Below are 19,715 nucleotides of genomic sequence, written 5' to 3'. Positions count from 1 at the left end.
ACTGGAAAAACCATAGCCTTGATTATATGAGTCTTTGTCAGCAAAGTGATTTCTCTGCTTTTTAATACACTGTCTAGGTTTGTCATATCTTTTCTCCCAAGAAGCAAGCATCTTTTAATTTCATGGCTGCAGTCACTATCTGCAGTGATTCAGGAGACCAAGAAAATAGTCTGCCACTGTTTCCACTGTTTCCCCATCTATTTGCCATGAAGTGATGGGGCCAGATGCTGTGATCTTTGTGGGGGTTTTTTGTTTTTTTCTTTTTTTCTTTTTTTTTGATCTTTGTTTTTGAATGTTGAGTTTTAAGCCAGCTTTTTCACTGTCCTCTTTTACATTTGTCAAGAGGTTCTTTAGTTCCTCTTCACTTTCTGCCGTTAAGGCAGTATAATCTGCACATCTGAGATTATTAATACTTCTCTCAGCAATCTCAATTCCAGCTTGTGAATCATCCAGCTTGGCATTTCTCATGATGTACTGTTTTGCATGATCTAACGTGTACATTACATCCATGTGATTTATTTCTTTTATAGCTGGAACTTTGTACCTCTTAATCCCCTTTACCTGCTTTGTCTGTCCCCTGCCCATCTCGTTGAGCAATCATCAGGTTGTTCTCTGTATCTATAAGCTGTTTGTTTTATTTGTTCATTTGTTTTGTTTTTACATTCCATGTATAAGGGAAGACACACAGTATTTGTTTTTCTCTTTCTGACTTATTTCACACAGTATAATACCCTTCAGGTCCAACCATGTTGCTGTTAATGACAAGATTTCCTTCTTTCTTGTGACTGAGCAATATTCTATTGTGTGTGTATTTATAAATATGGACTTTCCTGGTGGCTCAGATGGTAAAGAATCTGCCTGTGATTCAGAAGACCTGGGTTCTATCCCTGGGTGAGGAAGACCCCCTGGAGAAGGGCATGGCAACCCACTCCAGTATTCTTGCCTGGAGAATCCCATTGGACAGTGGAGCCTGCTGGGCTGCCATCCATGCACACACACACACACACACACACACACACACACACACACCACTTCTTGTTCATATCTTTTCATCTATTGATGAACATTTAGGTAACTTCCATATCTTGGCTATTATAAATAATACTGTAATGAACATAAGGGTACATCTATCTCATAGAATTAGTGCTTTCCTTTTCTTTGGATAAATACCCAGAAGTGGAATTCCTGGATTGTATGGTAGTTCTGTTTTTAGTTTTCTGAGGAAACTCCATACTGTTTTCCATAGTTCTGTTCAGTGCAGTCGTTAGCCGTGTCTAACTCTTTGCAACCCCGTGGAGTGCAGCACGCCAGGCCTCCCTGTCCATCACCAACTCCCGGAGTCTATTTAAACTCATGTCCATTGAGCCGGTGATGCCATCCAGCCGTCTCATCCTGTCATCCCCTCTCCTGCCTTCAATCTTTCCCAGCACCAGGGTCTTTTCCAATGACAATTTACATTTCCACCAACAGTGTCCTCTTACCCACATCCTCTCCAGCACTTGTTCTTTGTTGTGTTTTTGATAACAGCCATCCTGATGGGTGTGATGTGGTCTCTCATTATGGTTTTGACGTGCATTTCTCTGATGATTAGTGATACTAAGCATGTTTTCATGTGTCAGTTGGTCATCTGCATGTTTTCTTTGGAAAAAAGTTTATTCAGGTTTTCTGCCCATTTATTTATGCTATATTAAGTTGTATGAATTCTCTATATATTTTGGATATCAATCGCTTATCAGATATATGAGTTACAAATATCTTCTCCCATTCAGTAGTAGATTACCTTTTCATTTTGTTGGTGGCTGCCTTTTGTGTGCAAAAGCTTTCTAATTTGATGTAGTCTCATTTATTTTTGCTGCTATTTCCCTAGCCCATAGAGACACACGAAAAATAATTCTGAGATCAATGTTAAAGAGGTTACTGTCTATTTTTTCTTCTATTGTAATTGAATAATGTGCAAAAACTTTTTAATATCAGGAGAAATAAAAATAACAAAAAGTAAAACTGTGTACTCTAGTCTTTACTATATTAAACATATACATTATAGTATAATTATATACACTATACTATATTAACACATATACATATACTATATATCTTCATAATGATAATGTTTTCTTTATAGTCATAAGAAAAATGGTACACGTATACACACAATTGTCAAGGTCTTCAAAATCTTTGTTTTCTTTTCTAAAGCATTGATAATGCTCTTAAATAGAATGTGACTACAGGCTGAACTGCAGCAACAGACACTGAAGATCTTCCCCCCAGGTACGATTTTGCCTTATCAGAACTTTTCAGTTATGACTATTCACACATTTTTAGAATTTCTTACTATCTTGGCACCCAACCCATATTTCTATATTTTGATCACAAGATGTTAATAAGACTTCTTCAACCAGGACTGGGTTTCCCAGGTGGCACTAGTGGTAAAGAACCTGCCTGCCAATGCAGGAGATGTAAGTGATGAGAGTTTGATCCCTGGGTCAGGAAGATCCCCTGGAAGAAGGCACAGCAACCCACTCCAGTGGGTTCTTGCCTGGAGAATCCCATGGACAGAGGAGCCTGGTGGGCACATAGTTGGGCATGACTGATGGGACTTAACATGCAGGCAACCAGGACCAAATTTGTTTGTTCATTCAACTTATTCAACCAACATTTGTTTAGGAGCCATCCTCCAGCTGAACAGGAAGGTTTCCGAGGTTGTGCATATGAGAGATGAACAAACCTCTACCAGAGCCCTGAACAGGAAGCGTTCCAGGGTTGTGCATATGAGAGGTGAACAAACCTCTACCATAGCTATGAGCATAGCAGACCCCTGGTCCTGGGTGAACCAGAACAGCTCAGACAGTCCTCTGTCCTCCTGTCCCTGCCTGGGCCCAGCCTGCCCAAACTTCCCACCAAAAAGTCCTTTGGGTTTGACATTAATGCTCTAAGTACAAAGAGTTCCAATATCATACCATTCTTCTAACAAGTTGAAAGGAATAGCTTCAGGGTTTAGGTTCTTAGGAACTCTTTAGGGAACTTGGTTGAAAGAAATCTGCTCTCTTCAGTAATTTAATCAACACTATTCTGAATCATAGCTTTGACTACATGAACAAGATATAATGGAGTAATTCTTTATTTTAAACTTTAGTTGTTAAACAGATCACAACTTATTATCAAACATTTGATAATATCTGTATGAGCAGATACTTGCCTTATGAATTATGACTAGAGTAAAATAATTTCTCCAGCCATTAAATATGCCTATATCAGAGTCTGCAGTTAAATCTGTTTAATAATCATTAAAGCTGACACTATAGGGGAGTTTTCTGACTGTTTTTCTTGTAGTATCTCCTGTGCTAGCTATGCAGGTCATTGACTCACAGGAATCTCTTCATTTTACTAGCTCTGTCTTTTGCTAGCTACTCAGTTTGCTAGCTATGAATTTGCTCAAAAGGAGCAATGCAGTTTATTATTCATCATTAGTTGATGGCTTGCTCTGTGCCAGGCATAGTAAGTGCTAGAACTGCAAAGCTGGACAAGACATAGTCTTTATCATCAAAAAACATACAATGGGGAAAACCTAGGTCCATTGTTGTTCAGTGGCTAAGATATGTCCGATTCTTTGTGACCTCATGGACCATTATCAAACAATATTATTTCTATGTGATGAGTGTAATAATAGCAACATAAAAGCATAATAAGATGTAATCAGTTCAGTTTAGTTCAGTTCAGTTATTCAGTCATGTCCGACTCTTTGTGACCCCGTAGACTGTAGCGTCAGGCCTCCGTGTTCATCACCAACTCTCAGAGCCTACTCAAACTCATGTCCATCCAGTCGATGATGCTATCCAATCATCTCATCCTCTGTCATCTCCTTCTCCTCCTACCTTGGGTCTTTTCCAATGAGTCAGTTCTTCGCATCAGGTAGCCACAGTATTGGAGCTTCAGCTTCAGCATCAGACCTTCCAATGAATATTCAAGACTGACTTCCTTTAGGATGAACTGGTTGAATCTCCTTGCAATCCAAGGGACTCTAAGAGTCTTCTCCAACACCACAGTTCAAAAGCATCAATTCTTCAGTGCTCAGCTTTCTTTATAGTCCAACTCTCACATCTATACATAATTACTGGAAAAACAATAGCTTTGACTAGACAGACCTTTGTCAGCAAAGTAATATCTCTGTTTTTTAACATTCTGTCTCGGTTGGTCATAGCTTTTCTTCCAAGGAGTAAGAGTCTTTTAATTTCATGGCTGCAGTCACCATCTGCAGTGATTTTGGAGCCCAAGAAAATAAAGTCTCTCACTGTTTCCACTGTTTCCCCATCTATTTCCCATGAAGTGATGGGACCAGATGCCATATTCTTAGTTTTCTAAATGTTGATTTTTAAGCTGACTTTTTCACTTTCTTCTTTCACTCTCATCAAGAGGCTCTTTAGTTCTTTTTCTATTTCTTCCATAAGGGTGGTGTCACCTGCATATCTGAGGTTATTAATGTTTCTCCTGGCAATCTTGATTCCAGCTTGTGCTTCATCCTGCCCAGCATTTTGCATGATGTATCCTGCATATAAGTTAAATAAGCAGGTTGACAATATACAGCCTTGAGTTGATGGCTACAATTCAAGAGAAGGCTCAACAAAAGTGTTTCCATAGGACCTACCTGGTGGTTCAGTGGTTGAGACTTTGTGCTACCAATATGGGCTGGCGGATGTGGGGGATTGTGAGGGGATGGGAGTGTGTGAAGAGGGGCAGGTTCAATCCCTTGTCAGGGAACTAAGATCCCATATGCCATGCAACATGGCAAAAAAAAAAAAAAAAAAAGAGCGAGAGAAGTGTTTCCATGGCAAAGTCTTTTTTGTTTCTGGAAGTTTATTCCCTCTGCCTCACTTTATACCATCAGTTCTTAGCTCTGATGCACATCAGAATCTCTTGGAAAAGCTTTAAAAAATGCTACTGCCTATGATCCTTGCTCCAGAAATTCTCATTTAATTGGACTGGTGTAGAAGCTGGGGATAGCCCACCTACAGACTAACATGTAGTCAAAGGTAATGATTGAAACATTGCTATATCCATCTCCTCCTGTTTCTTCCAAGCTCAATGTTACTAGCCTGACTCAGCTTTTCAAACTTTTCCATATCATGGCATATGGAGAAAAAAAAATTTTTTTTAGTGAGAAAAGGGATTAATGCATGAAACTATATGAAACCTCTGTACACCTGGAAGAAGTTCTATCTATGGCAAAGAGATATCAGTTCTAACTACCTGTCAGTAGATTGGAGGGAACCAGTGTGTTCAGACACTGCAGTTGTGTAACTCTGGGTTAAAACAGATATCTGCCCTGTATTTACAAACTGTATGTCTTTTCCTTCAAAGCATATTTGCACAGTGATTCTTAGTGTATCTATGCATTTTTCTTGAAAAGCTTTGAGGTCCTACAATGTATTGTTAGTGATCAGCACAGGGAATACAAAAGTGAAGACAGTCGTCACCATACAAGGTCTTCCTATCTTTATTAGGATGAAAGTGACTTACAGGTTAGCCTCATTAAATAGAACTCATTTTATCTGCCTTACTGGGCCTGATAAAAAGTGCATCCTCATTCAAACAGCTGTGCATCCTTGGGCAAGTCCCTTAGCATTTCTGAAACCCCTCTTTCCCCATCTAGGATAAGAGAGGGATTTTGCCAGATCTGGAAGATCCATGTAAAGTCTCCATGTCTGCTAGTGGTGTAGGAAGAAGTCAGGGTATGTTGAATGATTATAACCATGAAAATCAGGTTCCTGAAACCGGGACTTGAACAATATTTGCACAACCATGTTCAAATCAGCATTATACACAAAATGCTGTCAAATGAGGGGAAACAACCCAAACACTGATCAATAGATGAAAGGATAAATAGATTGTGATATAAACAATGAAATATTATCTAGCCTTAAAAAGGAAGGATACTACAACATGGAAAGCATTATACTAAGTGAAATAAGACAGATACATGAGGAAGAATATTCTGATTTCACATATGTCAAGGAGCGAGTGCCAGATTGATAGAGACAGAATGTAGAACGGTGGTTATCAGGGTGAAGGATAAGAGTTATTATTTAACAGGTAGAGAGTTTCAGTTTCAGATGGTGAAACAGTTCATAGTGATGTTTCCATTTATTCTGAACTTACTAACTGCTACTGAATTGCACACAAAAAGGGTTAAGATGGTAAATTTTATGCTATATACATATATTTAACCACAATACAAATGTTGAAAAAAATCAGGTTACCACATTTATTTTACATTCTTAAGTTTTATGAAAAATTCTTTTCAATACAATAGTACTATGTTAATTCCAGTGATATTTACCTGATAAATTGCTAAAAAGTTTCTCAACAGTATAATTTATGCCTAATGACATGTTGTTGTTTAGCTGCTAAGTCGTGTCCAACAGTGTTGTGATCCAGTGGACCTTAACCCACCAGGCTCCTCTGTCCATGGGATTTTCCAAGCAAGAATGCTGGAGTGGGTTACCATTTCTTTCTCCAGGGGATCTTCCCAACCCAGGGATCAAACCTGTGTCTCCTGAATTGCAGGCAGATTCTTTATCATTGAGCCACCAGGGAAACCCAATGACATGTCACAAAGGTTTATAACATTTATAAACAAAGTTTATAAACTTTAACTTAATGGGGCCCTATAAATTGGAAATAAATCTTGATGAATATTTCCACTGTTTCTCAAACTTGGCTAATCAGAAGAACCACCATAAATAATTTAAAATATTTATTTCAGGGACTCACCCCAAGCCACCTGAACCAGAATCTTTTGGGAAAAGTTTGGGAATCAATATCTTCATGTAGTACCCCCGGTTGACTCTTATATTGGATAAGTTGGGAAATATACTTCTTGAGTTAAATTCTGAATTCTGAATTCAGTTGAGAGAGAGGCAGGAATCAGCAGCAGTCAGACACCCCTCAGTGACACCTCTTGCCCCTCTCCACCCTTGGTCTACCTGTTAGGCCCCACCAGGTGACAGCTTCACTAATACCTTTTCTCTGGAAAGTTGATGCTGTGCTGAATTACTGCAAATATGTTTGCAGCAACAGATGGAAAACTGTACCAGAAACAGAACAACCTGAAGTGGATAACTCAACAGGGGATTTGGGCAATTGGATTAAAAGGGTAATGTGATTAGTAGTCAATGAAGCTAGGATTAAGCCAATAGCAGACTGATGGCTTAATTCACTTAGGCGTCTCTCCTTAGTTTCATGAGGAACAAGTGCCCAGGCAAGCATTTCTTAAGCTGTATTCTAAGTGCCAAGGAATTTGAAATGACAAGTTAGTTTTAGGCTTGGCTTCAGGAATATCAACTGTTTTTTCATATTTTAATCTATTAGAGAAGATCTAATTTCTGAATCCAATTTATTTTTTTTCCCTCTTCTTCCAAACTACTCTCACCTTTACCTTGGTGTGCCACATTTGTTCTCAAATGCAATCAAAGAATGGTAGACCCGACTAGGATAAGAGTCAAGTTTGAAATGTAGAGAGTTTTACAAATTTACCATGAAACAAATTTTTAAAATTTGTTTCAGTTCAGTTCAGTTCAGCCGCTCAGTCACGTCCAACTTTTTGTGACTCCATGAATCGCAGCATGCCAGGCCTCCCTGTGCATCACCAACTCCCAGAGTTTACCCAAATTCACGTCCATCGAGTCAGTGATGCCATCCAGCCATCTCATCCTCTGTCGTCCCCTTCTCCTCCTGCCCCCAATCCCTCCCAGCATCAGAGTCTTTTCCAATGAGTCAACTCTTTGCATGAGGTGGCCAAAGTGTTGGAGTTTCAGCTTCAGCATCAGTCCTTCCAATGAACACCCAGGACTGATCTCCTTTAGGATGGACTGGTTGGAACTCCTTGCAGTCCAAGGCACTCTCAAGAGTCTTTTCCAACACCACAGTTCAAAAGCATCAATTCTTCAGCACTCAGCTTTCTTCACAGTCCATCTCTCACACCCATACACGATCGCTGGAAAAACCATAGCCTTGACTAGACGGACCTTTGTTGGCAAAGTAATGTCTCTGCTTTTCAATATGCCATCTAGGTTGGTCATAACTTTTCTTCTAAGGAGTAAGCATCTTTTAATTTCATGACTGCAATAACCATCTTGAGTGATTTGGAGCCCCGAAACACAAAGTCTGACACTGTTTCCACTGTTTCCTCATGTGTTTCCCACGAAGTGATGGGACCAGATGCCATGATTTTAGTTTTCTGAATGTTGAGCTTTAAGCCAACTTTTTCACTCTCCTCTTTCACTTTCATCAAGAGGCTTTTTAGTTCCTCTTTACTTTCTGCCATAAGGGTGGTGTCATCTGCATATCTGAGGTGATTGATATTTCTTCCGGCAACCTTGATTCCAGCTTGTGCTTCTTCCAGCCCAGCGTTTCTCATGATGTACTCTGCATAGAAGTTAAATAAGCAGGGTGACAATATGTAGCCTTGACGTACTCCTTTTCCTATTTGGAACCAGTTTGTTGTTCCATGTCCAGTTCTAACTGTTGCTTCCTGACCTGCATACAGGTTTCTCAAGAGGCAGGTCAGGTGGTCTAGTACTCTCATCTCTTTCAGAATTTTCCACAGTTTATTGTGATCCACACAGTCAAAGGCTTTGGCATAGTCAACAAAGCAGAAATAGATCTTCTTCTGGAACTCTCTTGCTTTTTCCATGATCCAGCAGATGTTGGCAATTTGATCTCTGGCTCCTCTGCCTTTCTAAAACCAGCTTGAACATCTGGAAGTTCACAGTTCACATACTGCTAAAGCCTGGCTTTGAGAGTTTTGAGCATAACTTTACTAGCATGTGAGATGAGTGCATTGTGCGGTAGTTTGAGCATTCTTTGGCATTGCCTTTCTTTGGGATTGGAATGAAAACTGACCTTTTCCAGTCCTGTGGCCACTGCTGAGTTTTCCAAATTCACTGGCATATTGAGTGCAGCACTTTCACAGCATCATCTTTCAGGATTTGAAATAGCTCCACTGGAATTCCATCACCTCCACTAGCTTTGTTCATAGTGATGCTTTCTAAGGTGCACTTGACTTCATATTCCAGGATGTCTTGCTCTAGGTGAGTTTAAAAATTTGTTTACCTCTGCCTAACATGAATGCTTTATTATGTTCCTACAGTCCCTTGGACTGCAAGAGCTCCAACCAGTCCATTCTAAAAGAGATCAGTCCTGGGTGTTCTTTGGAAGGAATGATGCTAAAGCTGAAACTCCAGTACTTTGGACACCTCATGTGAAGAGTTGACTCAATGGAAAATACTCTGATGCTGGGAGGGATTGGGGGCAGGAGGAGAAGGGGACAACAGAGGATGAGATGGCTGGATGGCATCACCGACTCAATGGATGTGAGTTTGAGTGAACTCCAGGAGCTGGTGATGCACAGGGAGGCCTGGCGTGCTGCATGGGGCCGCAAAGAGTAGGACACAGCTGAGTGACTGAACTGAACTGACAGTCTTTATATCCAGTATTGGAACAATTATCTTATTGTTACTGAGGAGGACCATCTGGGACCTTCCTGGTACAAACTCCTCCCCCATAGTCTCTGCCCTAGCTCATCTCTGAAGTACTTCCATATTAGTATCTGATGCACATTCCCCAAGTTGTTTTAGAGATGTGAAAACCCAAACGAAAGATGTAACTACTTGATGACCATGAGCATGTAGCCTCCAGGCTTCCTGGAGCCTAGGGATTGATAATGTTAACCCCTGCTACACAGCCCCATTACCACAGCACCAGCCAATCAGAGAATGTGCATGAGCTGAGTATACATCCCGAGACACCCCTCTCTCACTCGGCCTTTAAAAAAATGCTATCTTGAAACCCATGGGGAGTGCAGGCTTTTTGAGTACTAAGTATCTACCCTGAACTCCTTGTGTGGTGCTCAGTGTCAGAAGACTGGTTTTACTGTGAGTGAGCCAGTGGACCCAAGTTTGGCTCAGTAACAACATTTATTCATTATCATTCGTGATAATCTGAATATTCATTGAAAGGACTGATGCTGAAGCTGAAGCTCCAATACTTTGGCCACCTGATGTGAAAAGCCAAATCACTAGAAAAGACCCTGATGCTGAGAAGGATTGAAGGCAGGAGAAGGGGATGATAGAGGATGAGATGGTTGGATGGCATCACAGACTCAGTGGACATGGGTTTGAGTAAACTTGGAGATAAAGAAGGACAGGGAACCCTGAGGCGCTGCAGTCCACAGGGTTGCAAAGAGTTGGACACGACTTAGGAGCTGAACAACAAATGATAAACTGATAATCTTTTCTTCTCCTCCGTACTCAGGCTGTCTTGCTCCCTTGCTTAGTCTTGCTTTCATTCTCTTTCTCTCTCACACACACATACACAAAATCTCATGTACACACACTCAGACTAGCCAGTCAACCATAGATTACCTCTTGGTACCATGTTTACTTTTCTGGCCAGTATTTTAGGAAGAGTAGCTTGGTGTCAACAAAAAGTGTGAACATTAGAGCCTGTCTTCAGAAAAACCCAGACCTGGCAGAAGCATGACCACTAGTCACTCAACCTATAGAAATCTCGTAGGAGAACTAGAGTCCTGTGCCTATTTTGTCCCCACATCGCCCTCCTTGTGGTTTCAGCGACATGGCATCAAGAAGATCCTCTAAAAAGGGACCCATAAAGCCAGACCAACACTTAGCATAACAGATCAGAAGAGCCCAGCTTGGCTCTACCAGCTAAGCCTTCTAGGAGGCTTCAGAAATCAATTGTCATGTGCTCTAACAGATGAGTGGTTCTGAAGAAACAGTTTAATAACTGCAATGTTTTAATAGCCTCAGCTCTTGCCACCAGTCAGAGCTATAAAATAAACAATTCTCACCTGTACTATTGCACACACATTGAGATGAGAAACGTAATCAGAATTGAACTAAGCCAGTGTCTATGATCAGTAAATGTACCTTTTACTTCATGAGGGTGTGTGCACTAAGTTACTTCCGTCATGTCCACTTCTTTGTGAACTCATGGACTGTAGCCTGCCAGAATCTTCTGTCCATGAGATTCTCCAGGCAAGAATACTGGAGTGGGTTGCCATTTCCTCCTCCAGGGGATCTTCCCAACCCAAGGACTGGACCTGCATCTTGTGTGGCTCCTGCATTGCGGGCAGATTCTTTACTGCTGAGCCATCAGGAAAATGAAAGCCCCAACATACTAGGGCTTTCTGACTCACAAAGCTTTGAGTCCTTGACTTTGGTTTAAGATCTAAATTCTAATATACATATTATTATATCTGCCTTAAGCATGGCAAATGTTTTTCTGATATTATTTCTTTTAGGACATAACAAAAAGTTAGTTAAGAACTAAGTGTATTCAAAGATAATTATTGTACGCCCACGAATATATGTATATACATGTATGCCGTGCTCAATTGCTTCTGTGTGTGCAGCTCTTTGTGACCCCATGGACTATTGCCCACCAGGCTCTTCTGTCCATGGGATCTTTCAAGCAAGAATACTGTAATGGGTTGCCATGCCCTCCTCCAGGGGATCTTTTCCACTCAGAGGTGAAATCCCTGTCTCCTGCATCTCTTTACCACTGAGCCTTGGGGAAAGCCCATATACACATACATGTATACATAGATATTTATCACTCTTCTCAAAATCTTCTTCTTTCAAGAGTTAACAGACATTAGCTATCCAAAATCCAGCTTGTTTCAAACTTGCTCTATGCTTCCTATACTCTACAACACATCTCAGACTGTTTTACTTTTCTTTCAAGGAAGCAGCATCGACCTGAATGGTTACTGTTCAGAAATATGAATTCAGTGTTGCGAGAACTCCCAATTTTTCAGGAGAAGCCAACATTCCAGATTTATAGGTGAAATCATTCATTTTTAAAAGAAAGTAAAGGAACTAAAACTACTTCAGTAGGCTGGATCTGGTCCAGTGCTCTCTCTTTTAATTTTCTGGTGTGAAAACAGATGGACTGAGGTCTCTCCAGCAATGATCTATAAATAACCACTTTTTTCCTTTTATTTTTAAAACCTTAATTTTCCTGAAAATAACAATAACATTCTTTAATGGAAACAACATTGAGAGTAGCAATCAAAAAAAAAAAAAAAAAAAGCACCAAAAATGCACCAAACAGAGAATCACTTTTACCTTCAGGTATGTTCTCCCAGTCTTTATGTTACCTTTGTGTGTTGTTCTGATTTATTTGCATTGTACAAATTGAATCACACTATTTTAAACCTATTTTCACTTATATGTATTTCACAACTATTTCTCTAAAACACAGTGGTTCATCACTACATTGTATTTTGTTTTAAACTTTAAAGACCACAATTCACTGGTCAATTCCTATTGCTGAAATTTAGTTTGCCTGATTTCTTTGCAATTCTAGCTATTGTGTTGTAAACATCTTTGTGCACATTCTGTGAATATCCTTAGGGCAAATTCTTAGAAATGTTATTTTGGTGGGCCAAAGTACAAGAATATTTTGAAGATTTTTCATGTGTATTAGTAACATTTATCTGTATTTAAGCTATATTTATCTTTGTATTGTTTTAAATATTATTATGTTACTTAAAACTTCATATAACATATATGTATGTCTGCATGTTTTAGTTTTTGTGGTCAAATAGATCATTCTAAAGGAGATCAGTCCTGGGTGTTCATTGGAAGAACTGATGTTAAAGCTGAAACTCCAATACTTTGGCCACCTGATGCGAAGAGCTGACTCATTTGAAAAGACCCTGATGCTGGGAAAGATTGAGGGCAGGAGGAGAAGGGGATGACAGAGGATGAGATGGTTGGATGGCATCACCAACTCAATGGACATGGGTTTGGGTGGACTCCGGGAGTTGGTGATGGACAGGGAGGCCTGGTGTGCTGCAGTTCATGGGGTCACAAAAAGTCGGACAACTGAGTGTCTGAACTGAATTGAACTGAGATCATTCTCTATTTTTATTTTACATTCTTACTTTAAATTCATTTAGTTCTTTAACTTAGTTTTATATTAACTTAAAATTATTTTTTTTCTTTTTTCTTATTTTTGAAGAATGTATTTATTTATTTCAATTGGAGGCTAATTACTTTGCAGTACTGTGGTGGATTTTGCCATACATCGACATGAATCAGCCATGGGTGTACATGTGTCCTCTCATCCTGAACTCTCCTCCCAACTCTCTCCCCACCCCATCCCTCTGGGTTGTCCCAGAGCACAGCTTTGAGTGCCCTGCTTCATGCATTGAACTTAAACTGGTCATCTATTTTACATATAGTAATATATATGTTTAATTGCTATTTTCTCCAATCATCCCACCCTCTCCTTCCACAGAGTCCAAAAGTCTGTCCTTTACATCTGAGTTTCTTATGCTGTCTTGCATATCGGGTCATCATTACCATCTTTCTAAATTCCATATATATGCATTAATATACTGTATTGGTATTTCTCTTTCTGACTTACTTCACTCTGTATAATAGGTTCCAGTTTCATCCACCTCATTAGAACTGACTCAAATGTGTTCTTTTTATAGCTGAGTAATATTCCATTGCATATGTGTACAACAACTTTCTTATCTATTCGTCTGCCAATGGACATCTAGGCTGCTTCCATGTCCTAGCTATTGTGAACAATGCTGCAGTGAATATTGGGGTACATGTGTCTCTTTCAATTCTGGTTTCCTTGGTGTATATGCCCAGCAGTGGGATTGCTGGGTCATGTGGCAGTTCTATTTCCAAGTTTTTAAGAACACTTCACACTGTTCTCCATAATGGCTGTACTAGTTTGCCTTCCCACCAACAGTGTAAGAGGGTTCCCTTTTCTCCACACCCTCTCCAGCATTTGTTGTTTATAGACTTTTTGATGGCAGCTATTCTGAACAGAGTGAAATGGTACCTCATTGTGGTTTTGATTTGCATTTCTCTGATTATGAGTGATGTTGAGCATCTTTTCGTGTGTTTGTTAGCCATCTGTATGTCTTCTTTGGAGAAATGTCTGTTTAATTCTTTGGCCCACTTTTTAATTGGGTCGTTTATTTTCCTGGTGATGAGCTGCAGGAGCTGCTTGTATATTTTGGAGATTAATTCTTTGTCAGTTGTTTTATTTGCTATCATTTTCTCCCATTCTGAAAGCTACCTTTCACCTTGCTTATAGTTTGCTTTTAAGTTTAATTAGGCCCCATTTGTTTATTTTTGTTTTTATTTCCATTGCTCTGGAAGGTGGGTCATAGAGGATCCTGCTGTGATTTATGTCAGAGTGTTCTGCTTCTGTTTTCCTCTAAAAGTTTTATAGTTTCTGATATTACATTTATATCTTTAATCCACTTTGAATTTATTTTTGTGTATGGTGTTAGAAAGTGTTTTAGTTTCATTCTTTTGCAAGTGGTTGACCAGTTTTCCCAGCACCACTTTTTAAAGAGATTGTCTTTTCTCCATTTTGTATTTTTGCCTCCTTTGTCAAAGATAAAGTGTGTAGATTTATCTCTGGGCTTTCTATTTTGTTCCATTGATCTATATGTCAGTCTTTGTGCCAGTACCATGCTGTATTGAGGACTATAGCTTTGTAGTACGGTCTGAAGTCAAGTGGGTTGATTCCTTCAATTCCATTCTTCTTTCACAAGATTGCTTTGGCTTTCAGAGGTGTTTGTGTTTCCATACAAATTGTGAAATTATTTGTTCTAGTTCTGTGAAAAATACCATTGGTTGCTTGATAGGGATTGCTTTGAATCTATAGGTTGCTTTGGGTAGTATACTCACTTTCACTGTATTGATTCTTCCAGTCAACGAACATGGTATATTTCTCCATCTATTTGTGTCATCTTTCATTTCTTTCATCAGTATTTTATAGTTTTCTATATATAAGTTTTAATTTCTTTAGGTAAATTTATTCCTAAATATTTTATTCTTTTCATTGCAATAATGAATGGGATTTTTCCTTAATTTATCTTTCTGTTTTTTCATTGTTACTGTATAGTAATGAAAGGGATTTCTGTGTATTAATTGTATATCCTACACTTTTACTATATTCATTGATTAGCTCTAGTAATTTTCTGGTGGTGTCTTTATGGTTTTCTATGTAGAGCATCATGTCATCTGCAAACAGTGAGAGTTTTACTTCTCCTTTTCCAACCTGGATCCCTTTTATTTCTTGTTTTTCTCTGACTGCTCTGGCTAGGACTTCCAAAACTATGTTGAATAGTAGTGGTGAGAGTGGGCACCCTTATCTTGTTCCTGATTTTAGAGGACGTGCTTTCAGTTTTTCACCATTGAGGAAAATGTTTGCTGTGGGTTTGTCATATATGGCTTTTATTATGTTGAGATATGTTCCTTCTATGCCTGCTTTCTGGAGAGTTTTTATCACAAATGGGTGTTGAATTTTGTCAAAGGCTTTCTCTGCATCTATTGGTTTTTATCTTTCAATTTGTTAATATGGTGTATCACAGAGATTGATTTGTAAATATTGAAGAATCCTTGCATCCCTGGGATAAAGCCCACTTGGTCATGATGTATGATATTTTTAATATGTTGTTGGGTTCTGTTCACTAGAATTTTGTTGAGGAGTTTTGCTTCTATGTTCATCAGTGATATTGGCTTGTAGTTTTCTTTTTTTGCGGCATCTTTGGTTTTGGTATTAGGGTAATGGTGGCCTCATAGAATGAATTTGGGAATTTACCTTCCTCTGAAATTTTCTGGAAGAGTTTGAGTAGGCTAAGTGTTGGCTCATCTCTAAATTTTTGGTAGAATTCACCTGTGAAGCCATCTGGTCCTGGGTTTTTGTTTGTTGGAAGATTTTTGATTACAGCTTCGATTTCTGTGCTTGTGATGGGTCTGTTAAGATTTTTTATTTCTTCCTGGTTCAGTTTTGGAAGGTTATGCTTTTCCAAGAACTTGTCCATTTCTTCCAAATCGTCCATTTTATTGGCATATAATTGCTCATAGTAGTTTCTTATGTTCTTTTGTATTTCTGTGTTGTCTGTTGTGATTTCTCCATTTTCATTTCTAATTTTATTGATTTCATTCTTCTTCTTTTTTTTATTGATGAGTCTGGCTAATGGTTTGTCAATTTTATTTATCTTCTCAAATAACCAGCTTTTACTTTTGTCGATTTTTGCTATAGTCCCCTTCATTTATTTTTCATTTATTTCTGCTTGATTTTTATGTCTTTCCTTCTACTAACTTTGGGGTTCTTTTTTTCTTCTTTTTCTAGATGCTTTAGGTATAAAGTTAGGTTGTTATTTGATGTTTCTCTTGTTTCTTGAGGTAGGCTTGTATTGCTATGAACCTCCCTCTTAGCACTGCTTTTACTGAATCCCATAGGCTTTGGGTTGTTGTGTTTTCATTTTCATTTGTTTCTATGCATATCTTGATTTCCTTTTTTATTTCTTCTGTGATCTGTTGGTTATTCATAAGCATGTTGTTTAGTTTGTATTTTTAATAGTTTTTTTTAACTATAAAACTATTAGATGGTTGACATCTAATCCTACTACATTGTGATCAGAAAATATGCTTGAAATAATTATTTATCTCATCTGAGGAATTTATTTTGTAGGTGATACAAGGGAGTGTTCTAACAAAATTTGTGGAACGGTCACTTCTTTCACCACCAATTTGAAAAAAACATCTTTTTAATACTTCCATATATTTCTGTTTCCAGGTTTCTATTCAGTTTCAGTGATCTGTCCTCTTTTGCTCCAATACCAAGCTTTTATACTTATTATAATTTAAAATTACTTTTGAATATCTGAGAGTACAAGTCCCTTTGCCAAGCATTTCTAGCTCTTTTGTGTATTTATACAGTACAGAACCATAGTAAGTTAAAACACAAACACATTTAAATATTAATTGGAATTTATAGATTAATTCTGGAAGGGTTGACATCTATCAAATCTTCTCAGTTACAAATTCAGATTTTGATAGAAGTTGACAATGCAGCTCACAGCTACCATCTCTGGCAAAAATCCAGATAATGTAGTTCATGTTGTTGATCATCAGCTTTGACAGTCAGCTAACCAGAGGCAAGGATGCCCCAGAAGTCTGACTCAAAATCCAAAAGACTGGGTGTTTGTCACCCAGACATCTCCAAAGACCTCTAACTCTGGCTCATTGCTATTTTTGTTCATTAATTTAACTAAATCTCCCAGATACATTGCTGTTTAGTTTCTTTATAAGTGTGAAAATAAAAAATTAAGGTGACTATTTTTGTGCTCACCATTTCTCTCCCTCAAAGTTCAGAGGTGGTATGAATCACAGAGACCTCTGAGAAGTCTTGCTGAACAAAAGGAATCAACCAACACTTACTAATAGTTTTCACAAAATCAAAATTCAACCTATATGTTCCACTATAAGGAATTATTGATCTTAGATTCTTGTATGTACAAAAATGACATTTTGGGGCTTCCCTGGTTGTCCAGTGGCTAAGATTCCATGCTCCCAGTGCTGTGGTCCTGGGTTTGATCCCTGGCCAGGGAATTAGATTACACATGCTGCAACTAAAGATCCCACATGCTTCAACTAGACCTGGTGCAGCCAAATAAATAAATTTATATTTTTGAAATGGCAATTTCATCTGGCTTTGCTTAACTTTTGGGGTTCTCAAAGCAAAAATACTGGAGTGGTTTGTTATTCTCTTCTCCAGTGGATCATGTTTTGTCAGAACTCTCCACCATGACCTCCTCCACCTTGAGTGGCCCTGCATGATAATGCTTATAACTTCACTGAGTTATGCAAGCCCCTTTGCCATGACAAGGCTGTAATCCATGTGATCATTTTGGTTAGCTTACTGTGATTATGGTTCTCATTCTGAAGGCTGTGGGACTGTAGTTCTTGCTTCTTCTGTTTGCCTTGTGATGGATGAGAATAAGAGTCTTGTGCAAGCTTCCTGATGGGAGGGACTTCAGTTCAGTTCAGTTCAGTCACTCAGTCATGTCCAACTCTTTGCCACCCCATGAACTGCAGCATGCCAGGCCTCCCTGTCCATCACCAAACCCCAGAGTCCACCCAAACCCATGTCCATTGAGTCAGTGATGCCATCCAACCATCTTATCCTCGTCATCCCCTTCTCCTCCTGCCCTCAATCTTTCCCAGCATCAGGGTCTTTTCAAATGAGTCAGCTCTTCACATCAGGTGGCCGAACTATTGGAGTTTCAGCTTCAACATCAGTCTTACCAATGAACACCCAGGACTGATGTCCTTTAGGATGGACTGGTTGGATCTCCTTGCAAGGACTCTCAAGAGTCTTCTCCAACACCACAGTTCAAAACCATCAATTGATGGGAGGGACTGGATGTGGGAAAAAAATGGGTCTTGCTCTAGTGGACAGGGCCATGCTCAGTAAATCATTAATCCGATTGTCTTCTGATGGGTGCAGCTGTGCTCCCTCCTTGTTCATTGTTTGACCTAAGGTGATGCAGTTCCAGATTCTATAGGAAATAACTTAATGTATACTGACAGTTCCTGTTGGTGTGTTTCACTTGCTTGGTATTGGCTAGCTTTGTACATCTCTCTCCTCTTTTGCTCAAGACATGAAAAAATTAAAGTTTTATTTCCATAATTTTTAGAAAGATAAATATAAACATAAACATCTATCTTTCTAAAATGAAAAAAAATTAGTCTCTGGGGATTCTTCAGGCAAGAATACTGGAGTGAGTTGCCATGCCCTCCTCCAGGAGATCTTCCCAACCCAGGGATCAAACCAAGGTCTCCCACATTACAGGCAGATTCTCTCTCTGAGCCACCAAGGAAGCCTTTATGAATGTTTAGTAAAAGTTAAAGCATTCATTCTCATATACAATTTACTTAAAAAACACCTTTTCCTGTAATTCATCTGGCTCAGCTATATAAACAATCTTTCTAAAACACAATGACCTTTTCTGCAAAGCTTATATTTATAACCTCAGAATTCAGTGTTCTAATTCTCCAGTGATCTTTCCAATTCTCTCCTTTGTTACTGCCTACAATATATTTACCATTCTAGGAAGAGTGGTCACTTTCAGGTCCCAAAACATAACTTGCTTATTTCTGCCATGTTACTTTTGGTTCATTCGATTGATCTAATTTCTTCAGGCTTCTTCACTATCATCTAAAGTGTATCTTTCATTCAGATTATAAATCAAGATACATTCCTTTCCAGGGGAATGGGAAAATTCAGCCCCTAGTGCTATTTATACCATGCGAATGTGCTCAGTCATGTCCAACTCTATGCGACCCCATGGACTGTAGCCTACTCAGGTCCTCGGTACATGGAATTTTCCAGGTAAGAATATTGGAGTGGGTTGCCATTTCCTTCTCCAGGCAATCTTCCTGACCCAGGGATTGAACCCGCATCTCCTGCATTACCAGGTGGATTCTTTACCACTGAGCCACCTGGGAAGCCCTCTATTTATTGCATCCATCATAACTGACTCTATATTCTGGTTATGTATATGTCTTATCTTCTTGGTAAGGCACCTAATTTCTTTGGTCTATCTTTAGTTACTTAGCTATGAGATATCTAGGCAGTAAATATTTTTATTACTAAGGTATGCAAGGTTTTCTAATTGACTATTCCAGTTTTCATTCCTCCTTGTCTGGTGATGGTTGCAATAGGTGGCAGTCCAAAGCAGATGAGATATTATGCTCCAGTGGAGTTCAATGATATCATTGCTTGTGTCAAAGCAAGGCTGCTGCCCAACAGAACTGCCTGGACATTGCTCCATATGACAGCCACATCCTTATTATTGATTCTTGGTTTTC

Source organism: Capra hircus, chromosome 9 (assembly GCF_001704415.2).
Source record: "Capra hircus breed San Clemente chromosome 9, ASM170441v1, whole genome shotgun sequence".
Lineage (NCBI taxonomy): Eukaryota > Metazoa > Chordata > Mammalia > Artiodactyla > Bovidae > Capra > Capra hircus.
The sequence above is the reverse complement of the archived record's forward strand: the minus strand, read 5'-3'. Positions refer to the sequence as shown.